Source organism: Mustela putorius, unplaced genomic scaffold (assembly GCF_011764305.1).
Source record: "Mustela putorius furo isolate JIRA1106 unplaced genomic scaffold, ASM1176430v1.1 tig00000145_pilon_pilon_pilon, whole genome shotgun sequence".
Lineage (NCBI taxonomy): Eukaryota > Metazoa > Chordata > Mammalia > Carnivora > Mustelidae > Mustela > Mustela putorius.
In genome coordinates, this window is record NW_025421294.1 from 21,231,582 (window position 1) to 21,255,862 (window position 24,281).

The window sequence follows — 24,281 nt, forward strand, 5'->3', positions numbered from 1 at the left end:
CTTCCGGTCCTTTTCTACGTCTATTGGTCAACCTCTCTCACTACCTCGTCACGACCTTAAAGTGGATTAGTTCGCCTTGTGGTCAGTCATAGTGACCCCTGACAATAGGAAGCTTCATTGGCGCCACAGAGTGTCGATCACTTTGTCACAGGACGTCGCGTGCTACAATTGGCCCCCGTAGTACCATTCATCCCGCCCCCATCTGAGGTGACGGGAAAGGGCTGGGGAATTTCCACTTTTGATTAAAATGACCGCAGAGGTGACGATCCTCAAGAATTGGTAAGATTTGGAGCAGAATTCACTCGGAGTTTGGTGGGGCTTATCTGTCAAGGATGCAAGAGGCGCGGAGGTTACGAAGCTCCCACCTGTCGCTCCCCGCCGGACGCGGAGACTGCGGCCGGAGAATTGCTGCATGGGGATTGGAGGAGAGAAGCAATCCGTCTCAGCGCGTCTCCACCTTCCTGACAGCCCCTGGTTGGAGGAGCGGAGCGTCAGTCATTGGAGCGGTCGCCACCTCTGGGACAGGTGAGATTGTGTAACCTATGCCTTTGGCTCTTTGGGCGGGTGTAGGGGGCTGGGACAGGAGAGGAGGCAGGGCTGTTCTTCCTTGGCGCCTCCAGCCTTTCTGAGGGGAGCCCGGCGCGCGAAGCTGAGGGGACCAAGGGGGCACTGCTTGGGATGTGGCCGCCCCGAGGCGATTCCGCCCGCCCGCGTGCCGGGACGTGGCTGGGTGAGGCAGTTCTACAACCTGCCGCCGGGATGGCCCCGCGGGGCCGCGTTCTCTTGCTCGTGGAAGGCGGCGGGCCTGAGGGCTGGACAGCGCCTTGCCTCAGTACTGGGAACTGTCCCACCGAGGAAGGTGGGAAGGCCGCGAACAGCTCGAGGAAATCAGACCGCAGGGCGTGTTGAGAGCGCGGGCTCTGGCGCTGTTAGGAATTCTGGTGCCTCCACTTACTTGCTGTGTGACTTACGGGCGTTCTGTGCTGAATCTCTGTGACTTTCAGTTCGTTCATCTGTAAAATGGGACCAACAGCAGCACGTCCCTCATTGCGTTGTTGTTTTGAATACGTTAGCAAAGTGCCAAACTTAAAGACCCATTTTTATTAGTTACTCTTCCTTCAGGAGTCTTCCACCTGCCCCTGGGCCCAGGGGTAACCAAACTAATTCTTGTCATATTTCGGTGATGCAAAACAAGCTAGCTAAGGCAGATGGCGGGAGTTGGGGGCGGGGGGGTCCGGCGTGCGGAGGTGTCTTCCCCCTTCTAAGGATCTGTCTCTGCTTCTATTATCCCTATCTTTATCCTTCTCTCTTTTGTCAATAAAGAAGGGCTTTAAAATACTCATGCTTCGACAAATCCTATGATCAAAGATCACCAGAGGGGCGCCTGGGTGGCTCAGGAGGTTAAAGCCCTACTCGTGCTCTCTCTCTCTCTCTCTCTATGTCAAATAAATAAATTAAATTAAAAGTCACCAGAAAGGCGTTTGGTGAAGTTTGTATGGCAAATGTCCTTTGACCCAGAGAATGAGCATATGACTTAGGTTGGTTAAAAGCAAAAGATTTGGCACTTCTCCTCTCTTGCAACTCTAACAAAGGTCTTTGTATATCTTGATTGTGCAATTTTTAATATTTCACCTACCTTGAACTGTAATCTGAAAATTCTGTAAAGACTATAACAATTTGGGGGCCCCTGGGTGGCTCAGTCGGTTAGACCACCAACCGGTGATTTCGGTTTAGGTCATGAATCTGTCTCATCGGTGGTGAGATCCAGCCAGGGTCAGGCTCTAGCTCAGCCTAGAGTCGGCTTGAGATTCTCTCTCTCCTACTTTCTCTGCCCCTCCCCCACTCTCTAAAATAAGTAAATATGAAATATATATATATAATTTTTTAAAAATTTGATTCTGCCAAGCTTAAAGAACATTTTGAAGATTGTTAACATTTCTTTGGCATGGTAATTTATAATTCTGGCATTTCACATACCAAACAAAGGAGTCTTTTCTATCAGCAGAATATGTTAGGTGAATGTTCTTTCTAGATAATAAGTTGTAGTAAATGGAAAAAATTCTTGTGCCTTTTCTACAGAGCTATTTTGATACAAATGTCCTGTGTAGTGTCTTTAGTTAGAATCTACAGAACTTAATTAATTAGCCTGTATCCTCAGTGCTGTTTAAATTTTGAAGACATGTGTGACGAGGTCACAAGCCAAACTAATAGCACCAACGAAAGAAACCCAGCTCTGCCCAACCCACTTCAAAGCTGGATTATCCAGAATTGGTATGGATACATCCCTAGGCAAAAAACAGGTATTGACTGGTGCAGCATTACAAAGGAACTGCTTGTCAGTCCTAACATTAATACAAAAATAAATTTCTGATGCAACTCCCTGAACAAACTCATTAAATTCTTTGAACAAATGTAATGAATCTCGGGAACAGAGAGAAAGGAAATCTGGGCAAATGCATTTTACCCAATATATTTGAGAGAGAACTATATACTCTTTACTCAGTGCCTAGCAATCAACCCTGAGTATAGCCAGGAAAATATGATTGAGCAATAATCTTTGTTTCACCTGGATCTTTACCTGAGACACTTGTTGCCAGGAGTTTGACAACAATTGAGTAATCATTTTAGGATTTAGTAACTCCCAGTATTCTAGATAATGGTGGCTGCTATTGTTGAGACTGTATTAAGCATGATTTTAATATTTCTATATACACCACATCATGTGGTATTACAGAAGTGAAAACAGAGAAATCATTCAGTCAATCACTAAACCAAGTAATACCTTTGGTGAATATATCAAATCACACTCAAAGTATTCAATGTAAAAAATCAATAAGTTTATGTGATTTATTGGATAATGTTGGTTTTGATATATCATATCTTAAGATGGTATTTGCTAACTAAAAAAAGTACATGTCACTGATTTTTCAAATGCTAAATAAGCAGTAGAGAGCAAAATCCCTCTTTGAGGAAATACATATATATGTTAGAAATGAGTATTAGAATAAAATGTTTTCTTCCAAAAAACTAGTGGGAGTATTGATTAAGGAGTAGTTATAGTATATTTCAAAGCACTCTTCCTTTTGACCATCTTTCAGACATAGAAGGAAAAGGCAAAAAGAGAAACTGTATATCCCAAGGATTTTTAAAACTTCTAAGGATAATAAAAATCTTCATTTTTTTTGCAAGAAATGTGAGATTGACAAATGAAATTGTATATACAGGGACTTAAGCTACTTTGACTACTTTAACTGTAGTTCTTTCATGTGCAACTTACATTTTTTCAAGACATTTATTTAATTTCTGCATGTCAGTGCATCTCTGTTCAGCCTGTCTATTTAAGGAAGGAAGTAAACCAAAAAATATGTTGCACTTGGAAGTTATGTCATTTAACCTTTATAATAAACTTACCAAGATTTCACCCATTTTCTGATGAGGAAGTTGAAACTCCAAAAAGGTTAAATAACTTCCCCAAGCTTATAAGAGCAATGTATGGAAAGGCTAGGATTTGAATTTATTTCTGCCTGATCTCAAAATCCATGCTTTTCCCCCTATATCACATTGATCTCTTGGTACCCTCAAAGGAAGAGGAACTTCACCAATCAGATAAACTGATATAATAATCCAATCATTTTATCTTTCTTATAGACCTGCTAATTAGCACTCTAGGTGGAGTTATCCCTGACTTCCACCAAATTTAATATCTTTCTTTTTTTTAACAACTGGATGCACTTAATTTAAAAAGTTTTCTGGTTTTTCCAACTGTGTTGTTAATTTCTTAGACCACATAATTTCACATTAAGAAATTTGAATAGTTGATACCTTCACGTGGTTCAAATTTCAAAAATAATTTTTAAAACATAATAAAAGGAGTCATTTTATTTTGTCCTTTATACACTCAGATACCCTCTCATAAGCAAAACATCTTTTAAGTCTTATTTATTTATTTATACTTACTTACTTACCTAGGGTGGTTTTATGAAAGCATGGGGACAGAACCTGTGAGCAGAAAGAGTTGCCCAAACTGTCTTATTAGGTTTTAAAATATTCTTCTAGAAGGGCACCTGGATGGCTCCATTGGTTAAGCATCCAAGTCTGGATTTTGGTTCAGGTCATAATCTCAGGGTTGTCAAATGGAGCCCCACGTCAGGCTCTGTGCTGGGCATGGAGCTTGCTTAAGATTCTCTCCCTTCCTCTCCTCTCCCCCTACCCACTCACCCCCCTTTTCTTTAGCCCCTGCCCCCCACTCCTGTGCACACATGCACACATGTTCTGTCTCTCCAAAAAAGAAAAGAAAAGAAAATAGACCTGTAGAGATTTTTAAATATATAAGCAATTTCATATGTGTCAATTTATTTTTTCTCTTTAAACACAATGGCAGCATCTACTATACACACTTCTATATCTTGCTTTTCTCACCTGATTTATTCTAGACATATGTCATGTTATCATGTAAAGAGGTCTGTCATTCTTGTTTACAACTTCATAGTATTCTGTTTACATGATTTATCATCTTTAGTATTGAATATTTAGATTATTTCCTTACCCCACCCTTCACAAACATTGTTACAGATGTGTAGCTTTCTGATCTACTGTCTGTCCTCAAGGAAGTGCTGGGAACATATTAATTTAACTGAGAAATCATAAGCTGAAGGCTACTGCTTATTTGAGCTATATACAAAACATCTAGGAAGTGGGCATATTTTTAAAAATATGGAGTTATGGCTGCAGCTAGACTACCACACCACACAACCTAAGAAAAATATTCAGAAAGTTTCCTGGAGTTTCTTCTGCTATTGAACTTACCTTTCCTAAAAAGGGGATGTATATATATACAAAATATCTACTTCCCTTCTAAAAGTTCTATCCTTACTGCCTGCCCAACAAAAATGAGCCCAATCAGGATGCCTAGTCGTTTAAGCATCCGACCCTTGATTTTGTCTTGGGTCATGATCTTAGGTCATGATCTAAGGATTGTGAGATCAAGCCCTGTATCCAGTGTGTGCTGGGCATGGAGCCTGCGTAAGATTCTCTCCCTCCCTCCCTCCCTCTGCCCCTCTCCCACCTAAGAAGAAGAAGAAGAAGAAGAAGAGGAGGAGGAAGAGGAGGAGGAGGAGTGAGGTCAATAATTGATGTTACTCCATTTGATTATACACCTTTAATGCCAGAAATCGTTTTTTGGTGGGTTTTTTTTTTCCCCCAAACTTCTAAAACTAATGCGTATATAAATATCTCTTGTGGTAGAATCACTCAGGTTCTCAGCAAAAGGAGACTTCCTTGGGGCTCTGTCAGAATTTCTTTTTCTTTTTTTTTTTTTTTTAAGATTTTATTTATTGGGGCACCTGGGTGACTCAGAGGGTTAAAGCCTCTGCCTTCAGTTCGGGTCATGATCCCAGGGTCCTGGGATAGAGCCCCAAATCAGGCTCCCTGCTCAGTGGGGAACCTGCTTCTCCCTCTGCCTGTCACTCCTCCTACTTGCTCTCTCTCTCTATCAAATAAATAAATAAAATCTTAAAAAAAAAAAAGAAAGAAAAAGTAATGTAAAACTGACAGCAATAGTAATCATCTCAGGGAGGAGGGGGGTGCCTGACTGGCTCAGAGGATGCCACTCTTGATCTTAGGGTTCTGAGTTTGAGCCCCACGTTGGATGCAGAAATTACTTTAAAAATTAAAATCTTAAAAAAAAAAAATGTAAAAAAGGGTGCCTGGGTGGCTCATTCAGTTAAGCAGCCAACTCTTGGTTTCAGGTCAGGTCATGATCTTAGGGTCCTAGGCTCAACAGGGTCCTCCATGCTCACCAGGGAGCCTGCTTAAGTATTCTCTCTCTCCATCTCCCTCTGCTCCACCTCCCACCAGTGTGTGCACTATCTCTCTCTAAAATAAAAAATCTTTAAAAAAAAAAAAAAACGATTAAGGGCGCGTGGGTGACTCAGTGGGTTAAGCCTCTGCCTTCGGCTTAGGTCATGATCTCAGGGTCCTAGGGCTTTCTGCTCAGCAGGGAGCCTGCTTCCCCTCTCTCTCTGCTCTGCCTCTCTGCCTACTTGTAATCTCTCTCTCTGTCAAATAAATAAATAAAATCTTTAAAAAAAAACAGTTTAAAAATACTGATTATCTCTGGATAATGGAATTATACAGAGATTTATAAAGTTGCTTTTCTTTTTTGAATATTTGTATTTTCTAGGCTTTTCTTTTTTAGTTTTTTCCATAGTTAACATATATTTTGTGTAATAAAAATTAAATATTTAAATTAAATAAATTGATTTCAAATAAGTTTTGCAGTTTTCTCACCTGTTCATTCAGCCAACATTTACTCAATTCCTGCTATGTGCATGTCAGTGTGCCAGTTGCTTTGGGGGAAAACAAAAGAAACAGAAGAGTTAATGTACTTCCTTTAGACTATACTGATATATACTTAAAGGTTGATGATTAGGTGGATAAAATGCGCAGGGAATAATAGAAAACAGACAAATTCAATACTGTATGATAAAATATTTTACAGCACTGAGTAAAGAGAAGATAAAAGAGAAGTTAAAATGGAGTAAGTTTATTTAGGGAAAAGTTGATTATGACCATTTTGAGCTAGGGTAATGACTGAGGGAAACAGAAGAGGTAAAGCATTACAAATGGAAAGAAATGATAGGAATGTTGATAAAAAGTTGAAAGTCTTGAAAGTGTATGTCAGGATGGTAAAAAGACTAACTGGGTCAATACAGAGAAATCGAAATGTGAATTCAAGCGAAATTTAGTTTAAAGAAATGTTAAATACTGGACTGGGGGCTTGAAATGTGGTTCAAAAGGCCATCCACCATAGTTCTTGAAAAGCAAAATTATCAAGATAAAAATTGTTGAGGGATAATTACAATTGTTTTGTTTTGGCTGTATTGCATGAGTTTTGTTAGAACAAGGAAATACTGGAGTCTGGAAAATAAGCAGTCTTGCTTTGTGCTTAGTCCAGGTATGAGGTAATGAAGCCAGATCAGATGAATGACTATCAAATGGAGTAAAATTTACTGTCAGCAATCATGAAGAATCCATATGACTTCGTATCTGATTAGATGTAGGAAACAAGGAGTATAGGAACAAAAGTTACTTCAGAAAAACTAATACAGGGTGACTGGGTGGCTCAGTCGTTAAGCATCTGCCTTCAGCTCAGGTCAGGGATCGAACCCCACATCGGGCTCCCTACTTGGCAGGAGGTCTGCTTCTCCCTCTCCTACTCCCCCTGCTTGTATTCCCTCTCTCCCCGTGTCTCTATCAAATAAATAAAATCTTTAAAAAAGAAAAAGAAAAACTGATACAAAATTTCTGAGGAGAAATGTGGCATAATGTATCAAGATCCTTCTTTACAGGAGTCTGGTGGGCTCACTCTGTAGAGCATATGATTCTTGATCTCAGGGTTGTGAGTTTGCACCCCACCTTGGGCACAGAGTTGACTAAAAATTCCTTTCTTTAAGTTTTCATTTCCATCTACTAGAATGCCTAAAATCCAAATAACTGATAATACCCATTGCTGGTGAGGATGCAAAGCAACAGGAACTCACTCACTGCTAGTATGGTATAGCCACTTTGGAAGAGAGTTTCAAAGTTTCTTACAAAGCTAAACATTGTCTTACCATACAACCCACCGTTGCACTCCTAGGTATTTACCCACAGAGTGAAAAACATATCCACATAAAATTCTGCACGTGATTGTTCATAGCAGCTTTATTCATAATCACCAAAACATGGAAACAAGCAAGGTCTCCTTTGAAAAGTAAATAAACGGGGCGCCTGTGTGGCTCAGTGGGTGAAGCCTCTGCCTTTGGCTCAGGTAGTGATCAAAGGGTCCTGGGATTGAGTCCCGCATCTCTGCTGAGCAGATAGCCCACTTCCTCCTCTCTCTCTGCCTGCCCCTCTGCCTACTTGTGATTTCTTTCTCTGTGTGTCAAATAAATAAATAAAATCTTTTTTTAAAAAAAGAAAAGTAAATAAATAAGCAAACGTGTTCTCACTGCATGATGGAATACTATCCAGTAATAAAAAAGAATGAGCTACCAAGCCATGCAAAGATGTAGATGAATTTTAAATGTATTGCTAAGTGAAGGAAGCCAGTCTGAAAGGCTGCATACCATGTGATCTTATTTATATGTGACATTCTGGAAAAGGCAAAATTGTGGAGATGGTAAACAGATCAACGACTGCCAATGGCTGGAGTGGGGAAAGGGTTGAATGGAGGAAGCACAGGGACTTTTCAGACTGGTAAAATTCTTTATGATACTATTTAGAAATGACATTCCTGTAACGACTTGCATACCTTGCACCCACATCTTGGGTTTTAATAACATTCTCCAATAAGAGATGGCTCCTTGGAGAAATGGCTGAGATTAGAATTAGGGTGGGAAATATACAAGATGAACCCAGAGCATCTTACAGTGCCATAAAGTAAGAAAATAGTACACATGCATGCGTGCGTGCATGCATACATGCATACAGTCACACAGACACACTAATAAGGACATCTGAGAGAGATAATAGGAGCTAACTAAAAGAGCCCCTAACAGCCATAGCTGGAATAATCTGAACAAATAAATAGTCTTGAAATAAGGCCCAAAATATAAAACAAGTACCCTTGAATCCATATAGGCATAAATAAATGTTCAAATAAACAAATAAATGGGGAAAATAGGTAAGTCTTCCAAGCAGAAGAATTTCAAATTTATGTAGAAACCCTCCCCTTAAGGAGGTGAAGTCCCCTCTCCTTAAGTTTGGGCTGTGCATAATGATATCCTTCCAGAGAGTAAAATATGGAAAAGGGAGGGGATAGAGTAACTTGAAACTGGAGAAAAGTGACAAACACTGCCTCAGCCAGGTTATCAGGATTAATATCAACAGTGATAACTCATATTGATAGTGTATACCCTTGATATTACCTGCAGGAAAAGTCTGAGAAACTGTCATAGTCAAGAGGAGCCCAAAGAGACATGATGACGAAATATAATGTGTTATCCTGGATGGAATACTGGAAGAGAAAAAGGACATGAGGTAAACTTGAAGTAAATTTGAATAAAGTGTAGATCTTGGTAATAATGTGTCAGTTAGCTAATAATATGTCGATGTTATTTTATTAATTGTGACACATGTGCCATGCTAATATAAGATATTAGTAATAGAGGAAATTGGATACGGGCTATGTGGAAACTGTACTAACTTCCCATCTTTTCTTTAAATCTAAAACAATTCTATGGGGGCACCTGGGTGGCTCAGTTTGTTAAGCATCCAACTCTTGATTTCTGCTCAGGTCATGATCTCAGGTTGGTGATATTGAGCCCTGCTTTGGGCTCTGTGCTGAACAGGGAGCCTGCTTAAGATTCTCTCTCCTTCTACCCGCCACCCCGCAAAAAGTTTAAATCTAAAACTCTTCTAAAATTTAAATTGTTTTATTTTGATTTTTTCAGTTTTGTTGATATATAATTTATCTATAACACTGTATTAATTTAAAGTATACAACCTTAAGTTTGATTTACTATTGCAAAGTGATTGCCACAATAAGTTTAATTAACATACATTACCTCACATAGTTACAAATTTGTCTTCTTTTGCTGGGAACTTTTAAGATCCTACTTTCTTGTGAAAGTTTATTTTTTTAAATGCTTATTCCTTTGAGGGTTACCTCAGTGGCTCAGTCAGCTAACTGTTTAAAAACAAACAACAAAAAAAATAAGAAACATCAGACAGATATAGATTATGTATGGTTGATGGGATAGTGGGTTTACTTATTTATCTATCTATTTATTTATTTATGTTTCCAGGTTTTGTATAAGCAATCTATTACTCTGGTGATCAGAAAGAAATATATGATAAAGGTTGTAAGAAAAAAATCACTATAGGTGAAAAATCAAAGGATTGATCAAATGGGATACTTATTGTCAGGGTTGGGAAAATAAAGCAGGAATAATTTCTTTTTCAGGTAAAGATGATAAGGGGTTCACCTTATCTGTTTGGTTTCAGACTGCAATGGGAAGAACTTTTTTAAAAAAAGATTTTATTTATTTGACAGAGAGAGAGAAACATCAAGAGAGGCAACAAGCAGGAGGAGTGGGAGAGGGAGAAACAGGCTCCCTGGAGAGCAGGGAGCCTGAAGCGGGGCTCAGTCCCAGGACCCTGGGATCATGACCTGAACCAAAAGCAGAAAATTAACAATTGAGCCAACCAGATGCTCCTGCAATGGGAAGAACTTAAATATATGCACCATTATATGGTAACCCCCAAGAGAAACATACTTAACAGAAACACAGATAAATGTCTTTATTGTAACTGGAAACAACTGTTTTTGAAGACTTTATTTATTTTTGAGAGAAAGAGAGAACACAAGCAGTGGGGAGAGGCAGAGGGGGATGGAGAAACAGACTCTCTGCTGAGCAGGGAGCCCAATGCTCCCAGGACCCTAGGATCACAACCCGAGTTGAAGGCAGATGCTCAACTGACTGAACCACCCAGGCGCCCCTGGAAACAAATTTTTTTAAAAATATATATTTTATTAATTTATTTGACTGAGAGAGAGAAATCACAAGCAGGCAGAGAGGCAGGCAGAGAGAGGGGGAAGCAGGCTCCCCACTGAGCAGAGAGCCTGATGTGGGGCTCGATCCCAGGACCCTGAGATCATGACCTGAGCCGAAGGCAGAGGCTTAATCCACTGAGCCACCCAGGCGCCCCAGGAAACAAATTTTTAAAAGATGTCTAGTTGTAGCTTTGGTTTTTATAAAAGAAAACATCTCTGTGCAGAAAGGTCATGTGATTACCAATGAAGATTAAGTTATTTTTCCCCCAAGTGAGTCCTTGGTGAATACATTTTAGGTATTGCCTCCCCAGAAAGATGCATACTGAAAATATGCTCTCCTTCATTGCTCAGTAGTAATTAAAAGGGAAGCCCAAGAATCAGTATCTGCTCATGCAGATACTGAATAAGTATCAGCAGGTGTATAGGCCGTCAGCCCAGATACCTACATCCACAGTTGTATAAGCTCATTGACAAGAACAGGGATCTAAGAGCCTGCAATCAATAGATCCTCTGAAAAAAACCAGAAATTTACTGTGTGCATCACAATGAAGCCACTACCTCTCCTATAGATGTGGGAAACCTGAATACTCCAAACCTCCTGTTTCCTTATGTCCTCCTCTACACTGCAACTTGGACAGTCACACCTACCTTCTCTAGAGCTCTCCTTGATAGCTGGGGCTTTCCGCCACAGACACCAGAAGGGCCCAGGACTGGTGAAAGTTTAGAATCTCATTTGCTGAGCACTTTCCTGATGAGAGAATAGTTAAATAGAACACCTCACAGCAAGACGCAGCTTATCTTCCAGGTGGTCTGGTTTATAGTGAGGGAGGACCTGTAAGTAGTCCTCTAGGTCTCATACTACCCCTTTAATAAAGAAGAAACTGGAGGACTGAGCATTAGGGTCAATACCTCCTGCAAAAATCTTTAGGGTGATGTTTCCATTCTTCACCCTCTGATGTTTCCTGTAAGAATCAGAAGTACACCATTGCATACCAAAGTGAGAAGAGAACAAGCCCAGGATTCCAACTCAAAGAGCAACTTTGGCTTACAAGTGAGTACTGAGTCATTCTGAGGACTGTTCTTAGAGACTCTTGTGGAGTGTTTGAACTCAACTTTGTTTACCACACCCCTTGCTCATCAAGGCAGGCCTATAAACCAAGAGACGCAGCATGGCGTTCACCTGCAGGGCAGGTGCACAGTGCCACCTCCTAGATGTTCTTCCCCAGGAAAGTGACATGTTGTTTGCTGTGGCTCTAAGAGGACACCTATAGACAGTCTAGTTGAAACATGAGTCTGGTATAAGCTCACAGAAGCTATAAGAAAAACTGTGGTCCAGACACTACTCTGAAACTTTACCTAGATGGACCTCTTAAACCCTGGCATTGGCACCACTGGTGACAAGGAAGAAAAAACAGCCAGGGTGGGACTTCTCCAGCATAAATCTCGTAGATGAAAAAGGTTTATCATTTGAAGAGGATTGCTTCACCATTTCAAGAGTTAGGTAGGACAAAAGCCTCAGAAATGGGCAAGCCTGTCAGTGGCCTCTAGGGTTTGATTAAAGCCCTAGTCTGTCCCAGTGCCTCTGTCCATAAGTTGGCAGAGTTTTTAACCAAGACTGAGCCATAAGAGAGTGTCCAAAGAAAGCCGCAATACTCTTCTGTGTACTAGAGACTTTGTATAAATATTAGAATTCCTTGAGAGTAACTGAAGGACTCAAATATTTTAAAACCCTCGAAAGCACTGGTGAGACCACCATTCAGAGCCTGATCATCTCATTCCCCACAATTATTCTCACAGATTCTTTGTTGTTTATATGCCATTAGCAAGAGTATAAATTGATAAAATCTTTAAGGAAATCAGTTTTGGAGTTACCTTCACATTTTAAAATGTATTCACCCTTTTATCTAGCAAAATCCAGTTCTAGTTCTGGGGCAATTGGCACAGAGTTCCTCTCGTGTCATGGCTCCACACACAAATTCAAAAATATGTGTATGAAGGTGTTCACTGAAACCTTGCTTGTCCATTATTAAGTGGTTAAATAAGTAGTGTTAAAACTATAAAATGCAAACTATCATCTGGGCTTTTAGCAAGTCATCATCTTTTTGCTGGTGGAGGGTCTTACCTCGATGTTGATGTCTTCAGACTGATCAGGGTGGTGATTGCTGAAGATTAGAATAGATGTGGCCATTTCTTAAAATAAGACAACAGTGAAGTTTGCCTCATTAAAGGACTCTTCTTTTCATGAACGATTTTTCTGTAGCATGTAATACTGTTTGACAACATTTTACCTACAGTAGAGCTTCTTTCAAAATTGGGAGTTACATGTTGGTGGTATAGCGGTGAGCATAGCTGCCTTCCAAAATTGAGAGTTAATCCTGGGGTGCCTGGCTGGCTCAGTAGAGCATGAGACTTGTGATTTCAAGCCCCATGTTGGGTGGAGAGATTACTTAAAAATGATACCTTTAAAAAAAAGAAAGTCAATCCTTTCAAACCCTGCTGCTGCTGCTTTATCAACTAAGTTTATATAATAATCTTAATCTTTCATTGTCATTGCAACAATCTTCACATCTTCACTGGGAGTAGTTTCCATCTTTTTTTATTTTTTTAAGATTTTATTTATTTGTCTGAGAGAGAGACCATGAGCAGGGTGAGGGGCAGAAGGAGAAGCAGACTCCATGCTGAGCAGGGAGCTGGACTCAGGGTTCCATCTCAAGATCCTGGGATCATGACCTGAGCCAAAGGCAGACGCTTAACCAACTGAGCCACCCAGGCACCCCAAGAGTAGATTCCATCTTAAGAAGCTGCTTTCTTTGCTCATCCAGAAGAAGCAAGTTTTCATCCGTTCAAGTTTTACCATGAAATAATGGCAATTCAGTCACACCTTCAGGCTCCACTTCTAACTCTATTCCTCTTGCTATTGCCATCACATCTATACTTACTTCTTCCACTGAAGTCTGGAGCCTGTCAAAGTCATCCATGAGGGTTAGAATCAACTTTTTCCAAACTCCTGTTAATGTTGGTAGTTTAAATCCTGAATATTCTTAACAGCATCTAGAATGGTGAATCCTTTACAGAAGGTTTTCAGTTTACTTTGCCTATCTTGATTTTTGACATGCCTTCCTCACTAAGTTTAATCATTTCTAGCTTTTGACCTAAAGAGACATGCCGTTTTTCCTTTTATTTGAACATGAGAGGCCTCTGTAGGGTTATTAATCAGTCTAATGTCAATATTGTTGTGTCTTAGTGATTAGGGAGGCTCGAGGAGAGGGAGAGAGGTGGGGGAACACGTGGTGGGTGAAGCAGTCAGAACACACACAACATTTACTAAGTTTGCCTTTTGTGGGCACAGTTCATGCATGGCACCCCAAAACAATTACAATAGCAACATCAAAAATCACTGATCACCATAACAAATATAATAATGAAAAAGTTTGAAATATTGCAAGAGTTACCAAATATGACAAAGAGACACAAAGTGAGCAAATCCTGTTGCAAAAATGGGACCCATAGGGGCAGCTGGGGGGCTCAGTCGATTAAGCATCTGAATCTTGATCTCCCCTCAGATCTTGATCTCAGAATCTTTAGTTCAAGCCCCTCATTGGGCTCCACATTGGGCATGGAGCCTGCTTAAAAAACAAACAAACAAACAAACAAACAAAAAAACAGTTATATATGTGGAAAGTGGGCGATGGATTTCTCACCCAGGTCTGCAAAATCTAAGTGCTAAGGTCTCAAAAGAGAAATAATAGAAAAGTTTCACTTAAAGGGCACCTGGGTTGCTCAGTTGGTTGAGCTTCCAACTCTTGATTTTGGCTTAGGTCGTGATCTCAGAGTCATGGGATCTAGGGGCTTAGGACTCAGGTCTCAGAGGGGACTGTGTTCTCTCTCTCTCCCTCTTGCCCTCCCTTGGGTCCTATGTGCTCTCTTTCTCTTCTCTCTTTCTAAAATAAATAAATAAATAATTTTTTTTAAAATGTCCTTAATGGGGGCACCTGAGTGGCTCAGTCAGTTGAGTGTCAGACTCTTGGTTTCTCGGGTTATGATCTCAGGGTCATGGGATCCAGCCCCACATAGGAATCCATGCTCAGCACAGAGTCTGCTTGTCCCTCTTCCCTCTGCTCCTTCCCCGATTCCTGCTCTCTCTCTCTCTCTCTCTCCCTGAAATAAATAAGTAAGATCCTTTTTTAAAATGTCCTGATAATAGGCTCCTGGATGTCTCAGTCAGTTCAGTGTCTGCTGTCAGCTCAGGACATGATCCCAGGGTCTTGGGATCAAGTCCCACATCCAGCTCCCTGATCAGTGGGGAGTCTGCTTCTCCCTCTGCTCCTCCTGCTGCTTGTGCTCTCTTTCAAAAATAAATAAATAAATAAAAAGGTTAAAAGTTTAAAAACAAAACAAAACTGCTCTAATGAAACAGTAAAGATTAAATTTATTCATTAAATCTCAACCTTTGAGTACATATATTTTTAATATTCTATATGAGGAAACGGGAAGTATGAACATTGGTTGTCTCAAGGAAAAACATTCATGCAACTATTTTTGTTATAAATTGAACTAACCATTTTTTTCATGGAACATCATTTTTACTTGAAGGTATGACTGACATAAAATTTGGTAATTCAGACATGTGTATTTGGCAGACATTTTCTGGACTCTACCACTTAAATGAAAACAGCTGCTAGTATTTGTGTCCAAATATAAAATGTAAGCTTTGGGGCAAAAATGAGGATTTCTGGAAAATTGCATCCACTATCATTGGTGATTAGTTCCCCAAGCTTAAAGACTTTTTGAGATAGGTAATGATATTGCCAAATGGATTTTTTACATTCTGTAATAAAATGTGTCAGTATTTGCATGAGCTGCATAACTCAATGAACTGTATTTCCCAGATGACCAATGCATGATGTTATAAAACCATGCATAAATAAAAGAACATGGAAAGATGGACCAGTGGATTTTAATGTAACAGAATATGAAAAATTTATAGTTACAGTTTCAACCTTGAGAAAACTAACAGTTCTTGAATTTTTGGTGTATTATTAAAGATAAGAATGAGGGGCACCTGGGTGATTCAGTCAGTTAAGTGTCCGTCCGACTTGTGATTTCAACTCAGGTCATGAGATCGAACCCTGCATTGTGCTCTATGCTCTGCGCTCAGCAGGGAGTCTGCTTGAAATTCTCTCTCTCTGTGCCCTCTCCTTGCTCTCTCTCTCAAATAAATAAATACATCTTTTTTTTAAAAGATAATAACCACAATTATCTGGGGGAAAAAAAGTTAAAATATCCCTCCTTTTCCCACTACATATCCATGAGTGCAGATTTTCTTCATATTCCTCAATGAAAATACTATATTGCAATTGACTGAATGTTGAAGCAGATAGGAGAATTTGTCCTTTATTAAGACAGACATTAAAAATTCATTCTTACTATTTTTGCTTGGAAAAAATATATTTTTTCTGAAAAATATGTTACTTGTGTTCACATTTATGAACCAAACTGATTTTTATAAATCAGTTTTATTTTCTGATACACTAAATACCAACAGATAAAACCCATGTATATAAACAAGAGCTCTTTGGGTCTTTAGTAATAAATAAAAGGACTTTGGGTCTTTAATAATTTTTAAGCACATACAGGGGTTCTGAGACCAGAAGGTCTCCAAACTGCTGCAATGCTATGTAGCAGTTGCAGGGGAGGCAGAAGGGTGGAGGAGATGACTTACGAAGACTCTGCTGGCTTTTCAGTCTTTCCTCACTGAGCCAACTCTCATCTTTAACCCAGCAGTTAAAGCTGGGGAGCAAGAACTCTGAGCTATGTTCTAGGCATCTCTGGTGTGAATCTATGAAAAGGAAGAGGCACTCCTTTCCTCCTTTCTCCCTCTCTAAGTTTCCAGGCAAGACTTGGCAGTTGCTCAGGGTGAAGAGAGAGACTAGAAAGGGCAGGGAGGGAACTTTGCAGCCACTAGGGAGTTTATTTAGAAACCCTGAAATTAAGTGGTAAGGGCAAGCTATCAGGGGCCTCAGCTGGTCCACTTGGGCTCAATATCAGGAACTGGGAGGTGCCAGGGATGACTCCTAGAGCAGTGATACTTGTATTTCTTTCCTCCTATTCTGGCCCATTTCCTAAAATGGCCTAAAGTCTTCAGTAACTTTTAAGAACCAATAATTCTTCTAGGCCACAGTCTCAAATGGTTAATTAGAATAGGCCAACATGAAAGAAATCAAACTTAAAGAGAAAAAATGTAAACCAACAAAGTAACAACTACTATTTTGCTGTGTATGTTGCATTCCACCTCCACATGCACTTCCATCTTTCCCTTTCCCTCCTACCATCCATCCCCTCCCCTTGGCCTGAGCCCTGTCCTTCTTTAGACTACTACTGAGTTATTAGAGATTTAGTCACTATGAGGGGGAACTTAAGGGTAAGGCATCATACCATGATTTGAGTCCCCACTATGCCATTTACTGGCTATGTGATCAAGCAGGTGACTCTCCTTCTCTGGACCCTCAGTTTCTGCATCTTTAAGATGAGATGATCTTCCAGCTCTGTGATCCTGTGGTTATTAATAAACAAAATAGGTCAAGCTGGAGCTAAGGACTGTGTCATAATGTATTCTTGTTGAGAAGAGCAGAGGAGGGGCACTGGGTGCCTCAGTTGGTTGGACATCTGCCTTTGATCCCAGGGTCCTGGGATCAAGCCCAGCATCAGACTCCCTGCTCAGTGGGGAGCCTGCTTCTCCCTCCCCCTCTCCCCCTGCTTATGCACTTGCTCTCTCTCTCTCTCTCTGTCAAATAAATTTAAAAAAAGAAGAAGAAGAAAAGAAAAGAGCAGAGGATCTGGAAAGGGAACACAGCTCTAGTTTGCATCACTATACGTTATCCCCTTTGGACATGGATATATTCACAGGAGATGAACAAACACAGGTCTCTGAAAACAACCTGGAGAAACCTCCCAAGACTGTGGTTCTTCCCTTGGGTTCACTTAGCTGTTAGGTTCCTGGAGTCGGTATTAGAGAATTCCCTCAGTTCTTGCCCAGCAGGGATAATTCCTTTGGTCTTGGGGGCCCTAGAGGTTTTTGACCGCCATGTTGTGACCCTGCTAATTAGATACCAGGCTCTGGCCCCTACCAATGTTTTAATTTTTGTAATAGATTTATTGAAATATGATTCACAGACCACACAATGTACCCAAAGCATACAATTCAATGGTGTTTATTATATTTGCTGAGTTGTACAACCATCATATCTATTTTAGAATATTTTCATCAGCCCTAAAAAGAAATCCTATATTCCTTAGCTGTTATCTCTCAATACCCCTCCCCCCAAGTCCTCAAGCCTTTGGCAACCAAAAGTCTAATTTCTGTCTTTATAGATTTGTCCATTCTGGATCGTTCACAAAATGGAATCATACAATATGTGGTCCTTTGTGACTAGCTTCGTTCATTTAGAATGATGTTTTCAAAGTTCATCAATGTCATAGCATGTATCATGTTTCATTACATTTTATTGCTGAATAATATTCCACTGTCTGGATATATAACACATCTTGTTTATTCAGAACTTTGGGTTATTGAGTCATCTGAATTGTTTTCACCTTTTGACTATTGTGAATAATGCTGCTATGAACATTGGTGTAAGGCACTGTTTGTGTCCCTGCTTTAAATTCTTTGGGGGCATATACCTATGAGTGGGATTGCTGGATCATATGATGATTCTGTATTTAACTTTTTGAAGAACACAAACTGTTTTCGCAATTGCTGCATCATTTTGCATTCCCCCTAGTAATGTGTGAGGGTTCCAACCTCTCTGCATCCTTACCGATACTTATTATTTATAGCCATGCTAATGAGTGTGAACAGTATCTCATTGTGGTTTTGGTTTGTGTTTTCTTTTTTTTTTTTTTTTAAGATTTTATTTATTTATTTGACAGAGATCACAAGTAGGCAGAGAGGCAGGCAGAGAGAGAGGAAGGGAAGCAGGCTCTCTGTTGAGCAGAGAGCCCGGTGCAGGGTTTAATCCCAGGACCCCAGGATCATGACCCCAGCCGAAGGCAGAGGCTTTAAACCACTGAGCCACCCAGGTGCCCCGACCCAAGGCTTTAACCCACTGAGCCACCCAGGTGCCCCGACCCAAGATAATCTTAATTAGCTTTGAAATCTAAGAGTTTTTTTTTTTTAAGATTTTATTTATTTATTTGACAGAGAGAGTTCACAAGTAGGCAGAGCAGCAGGCAGAGAGAGAGGGGGAAGCAGGCTCCCTGCTGAGCAGAGAGCCCAATGCGGGTCTCGATCCCAAGACCCTGAGATCGTGACCTGAGCCGAAGGCAGAGGCTTAACCCACTGAGCCACCCAGGAGCCCCAAAATCTAAGATTTTTTAAAGTGCCCCAGCTTTTACTGCATCATGTTCTCCTTCTTGGTTTGTGTTTTCTTGATGGCTAAAGATGTTGAGTATCTTTTAGTGTGATTCTTGTCCATTTACTGTATCTTCTTTATTTTTTTAAGTTTATTTATTTTTAAGTAATTCCTACATTGAACATGGGACTCAAACTCATGACCACAAGATCAAGAGTCACTGGCTCTTCCACCTAAGCCAGCCACGTGCCTCTCATTGATATATATTCTTTAGACAAAGGTCTTTTTAGATCCCCCCACTTTTTTTTTTCAGTTAGCTCTGTACCTAACAGGGGGCTCAAACTCACGACCCCGAGATCAAGAATTGCATGCTCCACCACCTGAGCCAGCCAGACACCTCTTCTCTTGTCTATTTTTAAATTGAATTATTTGGGGGTACCTGGGTGGCTGAGTTGGTTGAGTAGCCAACTTTTGGTTTTGGCTGAGGTTGTGTTCCTAGGATCATGAGATAGAGTCCCAAGTTAGGTTCCATGCCAGTGCAGAGTCTACTTGTCCTTCTCTTTCTGTTCCCCACCCAGAATCCCTGTCTTTTATTGTTTTTTTTTCTTTAAGATCTATTTATTTAGAGAAAGAGTGCAAGCAAGTGGGGAAGTGCAAAGGGAGAGGGAGAGACAAACTCCACATTGAGTGCAGAGCTCCACACGGGGTTTGGCACTGGGCTCCAAACAGGACTTGATCTCATGACCCTGAAATCATGACCCTGAGATCATATCCCCAGCTGAAATCAAGAGTTGAACACTTAACCAAATGAGCTACCCACGCATGCGTTCTTATTTCTGAGTTATAACAGTTATTAATATATTCTAGATACAAGTCGCTTATCAGATGTATGATTACATGTATTTTCTCCCATTTTGCAGGTTGTCTTTTCTCTTTGTAGATAGTGCCATTTGAAGGATAGAAGTCTTAAATCTATTTTTTATTTTGTTCCTTGTATGGTATCATATATAAGAAACTATTGCCGGGGCACCTGTGTGGCTCAGTGAGTAAAGCCTCTGCCTTAGGCTCAGGTCATGATCCCAGGGTCCTGGGATCAAGCCCTGCATCAGGCTTTCTGCTCAGTGGGGAGCCTACTTCCTCCTCTCTCTCTGCCTGCCTCTCTGCCTACTTGTGATCTCTGTCTGTTAAATAAATAAATAAAATCTTTAAAAAAAAAAAAAAGAAAGAAAGAAAGAAAGAAAGAAACTATTGCCAAACCCAGGGTCATGAGGATTAACACCTATTTTCTTCCAAGAAGAGATGGTCTGGCGCTTACATTTAGGTTTTTGATGGATTTTGAGTTAATTTTTGTATGTGATATGAGGTAGGAGTCCAACTTCATTCTTTTGCATGAAGATATCCAGTTTTCCCAGAATCATTTGTTGAAAAGACTATTCTTCACCATTGAATTGTCTTGGCATTCTCATAAAAAATCTATTGACCCTAAGTGTGAGCGTGTATTCCTAGATTGTCAATCCTGTATGTATTTCTGAGTGCAAGTACCATACTGTCTTGATTATAATAGCTTGGAAGTGAGTTTTGAAATCAGAGACTATGAGTCTTACAACTTGGTTCTTCATTTTCAGGATTGTTTTGGCTATTCTAGGTTGGCCTCTACTGTTGTTACCCCAGGAGACAAGGCCTTGTTCACACTGCCTCTTCCAAGGTATTCATTATGTAGCCTACCATATTGATCCTCATCTTTTCCAATAGCACCTTGCAGTTTTCTTTCCCTCACTCTTCCACTCTAGCTATATGGGCCTTCTCAAACATTCTGAAGTCCTCCCTGCCTGAGGGCCTTTGCACTGATATTCCCTTGGCCAAAAATGCTTTCCTTCCACTCCCTCTGCTCTGTTCCCAAGGCTGACTTATTCTTGTCATTCAGGTTTCTGCTCAAATGTTATCTTCAACAGAGAGGCCCTTATTAACCCCAGTCTAAGGTAGTCACCCACGAAAACCTCCATCTTTATTGCATTATGCTGTATAATTGCACTTATCACTGTCTGAAATAGTCATATTTATATCATTGTATTTATTTATTTATTTTTCTGTTTCCCCCAGCCAGAAAGCAGAGGTCTTGTCTTATTTCACACTGAATTCCTACACATAGGAATATAATATACACTGCCTGGCATGTAATAGACATTTAAGTTATATTTATCTATTGAATGAATGAATAAATTGATCAGTCAAGCGCTGGACAGCCCCTATAGTGGGATTCAGCACTAGGAAAAGTGGTGAGAAACAGTGAACTGACCCTTACACCAGGATTATTTTCCTTGTACTCACCTTCTTCTCTCATTTTCTTCCAGTCAGCAATTCCTCCCTTCTTTTTTTCAAAGTTTCCCCCTAAATCCTCTTCCTAATATCTGTCTATATTTGAGAAGCCAATCTAGATGCATTCCTGGCTTCCCCAGTCTTTACTCTGGGTTACTCTTAGGAAAAATGACCAAAGTTGTCTCTGACCATAGTATATATGCACAAGTGCATCTTAGGTCCATTTGCAAAGATAAAAATCTTGGGAAGCGTGAGGCACTGGGCAGGGAGACAGAAGAACACAGAACTAAGGAGATAAGAACCCAGAACCTCAGAGAAAATGAGAACCTCAGGCCAAGAATCCAAGAATTCACATTATGACTAATTTTTTTAAGGTTTTATTTATTTATTTTATTTATTTGTCAGAGAGAGAGAGAGAGAGAGAGCACAAGCAGCAGACTGGCAGGAAGAGGCAGAGAGAGAAGCAGGCTCCCCTCTGAGCAAGGAGCCCAATGTGGGACTCCATCCCAGGATTCTGGGATCATGACCCGAGCTGAAGGCAGTAGCCCAACCAGCTGAGCAACCCAGGCGTCCCACATTATGACAATCTTTGATTCTAATACCCACAGAAGTTTGAAAACCATTTTCCCACATCTACAGACTGGAGAAGAGAAGACCTACATTACTGATAGGGAGAGATTTTCCCTGAGGCTTGGGAGGCTCTAATAACCCTCTATACAGCCCTAGGTTTTTCATCTAGACATCTTAAAGAGTATTATAGGCATCAATTAACCCTTATAGCACCCTAAAATCTGGACTCTTGGCCCTATTTTACTGACAGAAAACTGAAGCCTATGAGTTAGAACCAGGAAAGGCATGTTTCAGGCTCATATGGCCTGGACTGAACAAGCTAAGGACTAAGTTTGAAACCAGAGCTGACCTCAGTCTTTCCCTTATGATGGTCGTTCCCAATGTGGGGACTGTAGAGCACTTAAATTCATGTGTATGTTTACCATGTCTTAGCTGCCCACAGATGATAATTTAATTTATTTCTTATCACTCAGGTCCCAGCGTAAAAGTCACCTACTCAGAGAGGCCTCCCCCAAACATCCACCTCAAGTAATCTTCTCCCAGTCCCTGTCACATTACCCTGTTTGATTTTCTTCAGGGTACTTGTCTCAGATAATCTTACTTTTCTTTGTTGTTTCTGTCCTAGGATAAAATCCATGAAGTTAGAAACTTTATCTGATAGGACATTGTGATAGTCACTAAGTATTTGTTCAATGTTTAAATAAGAGTAAATGAAGATGTTTTCAACAATATGTAGATGCTGCTGAAATGGGTAAAATATCTAATTAGCTAAGTTTAAATTATACTTCTGGCATATATTTCTCTCAATCAATAGATACTTAGACTATAATTTTCAGAGCCTTCTTCAAAGATTTATTTATTTATGAGAGAGAACGGGGTAGGGGAGGGGCAGAGGGAGAGAGAGAATCTCCAGCAGACTCCCCACTGAGTGTGGAGACTGACTCCAGGCTCTCACAACCCTGAGATCATGACCTGAGCCGAAATCAAGGGTCAGATGCTTAACCAACTGAGCCATCCAGGCACCCCTAGGATCCTTCTTTAAGACATTAAAAAGACCTGTCAGAATTTCCACTTCTGGGGCACCTGGTTGGCTCAATTGGTGGAGCAAATAGCACTTGATCTCAGGGTCATGAGTTTGAGCCCCACATTGTGTGTAGAGATTACCTAAAAATAAAATGTTATAAAATAAAAAAGAATTTCCACTTCTGGCATTGTATAGGTTAAAATTCCTGAACAACCTTCCTGACTAAAACAACTAAAATACTAGATTAAATATAATTTTTAACTTTAGAATTCATAGATGAACTGACATACACAAGTGTTCTCTTTTAAGTGACTCTTTAATTTCACTCCGAAGTATATGCTTTCAAGAAATTCTTGTAATTCCAGAAGACATTTTATATACTCTTTTTACATACAGTACCTTTTTAGATTATTAGGTTGTTTCACTCTATGCAGATTACAGAAAGAAACGTAGATATGTATTGGCATGGAGAAAATATTCAACACATATCAAGTGACAAGCATGTTGTAGAACTCAATGTATAATCTCATTTTAATGAAAATATTAACATGTCCCTTGAAATAAATTTGAACAATATACACTGAAATTCGGACACTGATCATCACTGGTATGGTTTTCATTTCAAAATTATTTATTTCTGTAGTGTTTTAATATTTTGCACTAATCTCATTTACTTTTTTAAAGATTTTATTTATTTATTTGACAGACAGAGATCACAAGTAGGCAGAGAGGCAGGCAGTTGAGGGGGGGAAGGAGCAGGCTCCCCACTGAGCAGAGAGCCCAATGCAGGACTTGATCCCAGGACCCTGGGACCATGACCTGAGCCGAAGGCAGAGGCTTAACCCACTGAGCCACCCAGGCACCCCATCATTTACTTTTATAATAATAAAAAAAAAGGATTGTTTTTATATGTATAAAAAACTTTTTTTAAGATTTTATTTATTTATTTGAGAAAGAATAAGAGAGAGCGAGAGCATGAGAGGGGAAGTCAGAAGGAGAAGCAGACTCCCCGCAGAGCTGGGAGCCCAATGTGGGACTTGATCCTGGGACTTCAGGATCATGACGTGAGTGGAAGTCAGTTGCTTAACCAACTGAGTCACCCAGGCACCCTGTATAAAAAACTTTTAAAAAGAGGAATAATTTTCCTGGGAAAGATTTTTCCCCCTTTTGCAAACTGAAAAGAATTCAACAGAGACCCCCGATTCTGTAAAAGAATTTGTGAGGACAGAAAGTTCAAATTGGGAAGGGTTTCCAGGTCCCTTTAACGGGGTAGAGGATGAATGGGGTATGGTCAGTCCCCCAGGGTTACCAGAAAACCTGCTTTTTCCCTGCCATTCTCTCTCCTTTTTTAAAGATTTTATTTATTTATTTGACAGAGAGAGAGAGAGAGCGCGCGTGCAAGTAGGCAGAGCAGCAGGCAAAGGGAGAGGGAGAAGCAGGCTCCCCACTAAGCAGAAAGCCCAATTTGGGGCTCCATCCCAGG

General features: G+C 40.3%; 1 long non-coding RNA gene across 1 annotated transcript; it reads left to right on the top strand.

Moving 5' to 3' along the window:
- The first annotated feature begins 97 nt into the window (after positions 1-97).
- LOC106005080 lies at positions 98-21,651 on the top strand. The gene is made up of 3 exons (XR_001178233.2): positions 98-525; positions 8,916-9,021; positions 20,514-21,651. It is a non-coding gene; the product is annotated as an uncharacterized LOC106005080 (long non-coding RNA).
- The last annotated feature ends 2,630 nt before the right edge of the window (positions 21,652-24,281 follow it).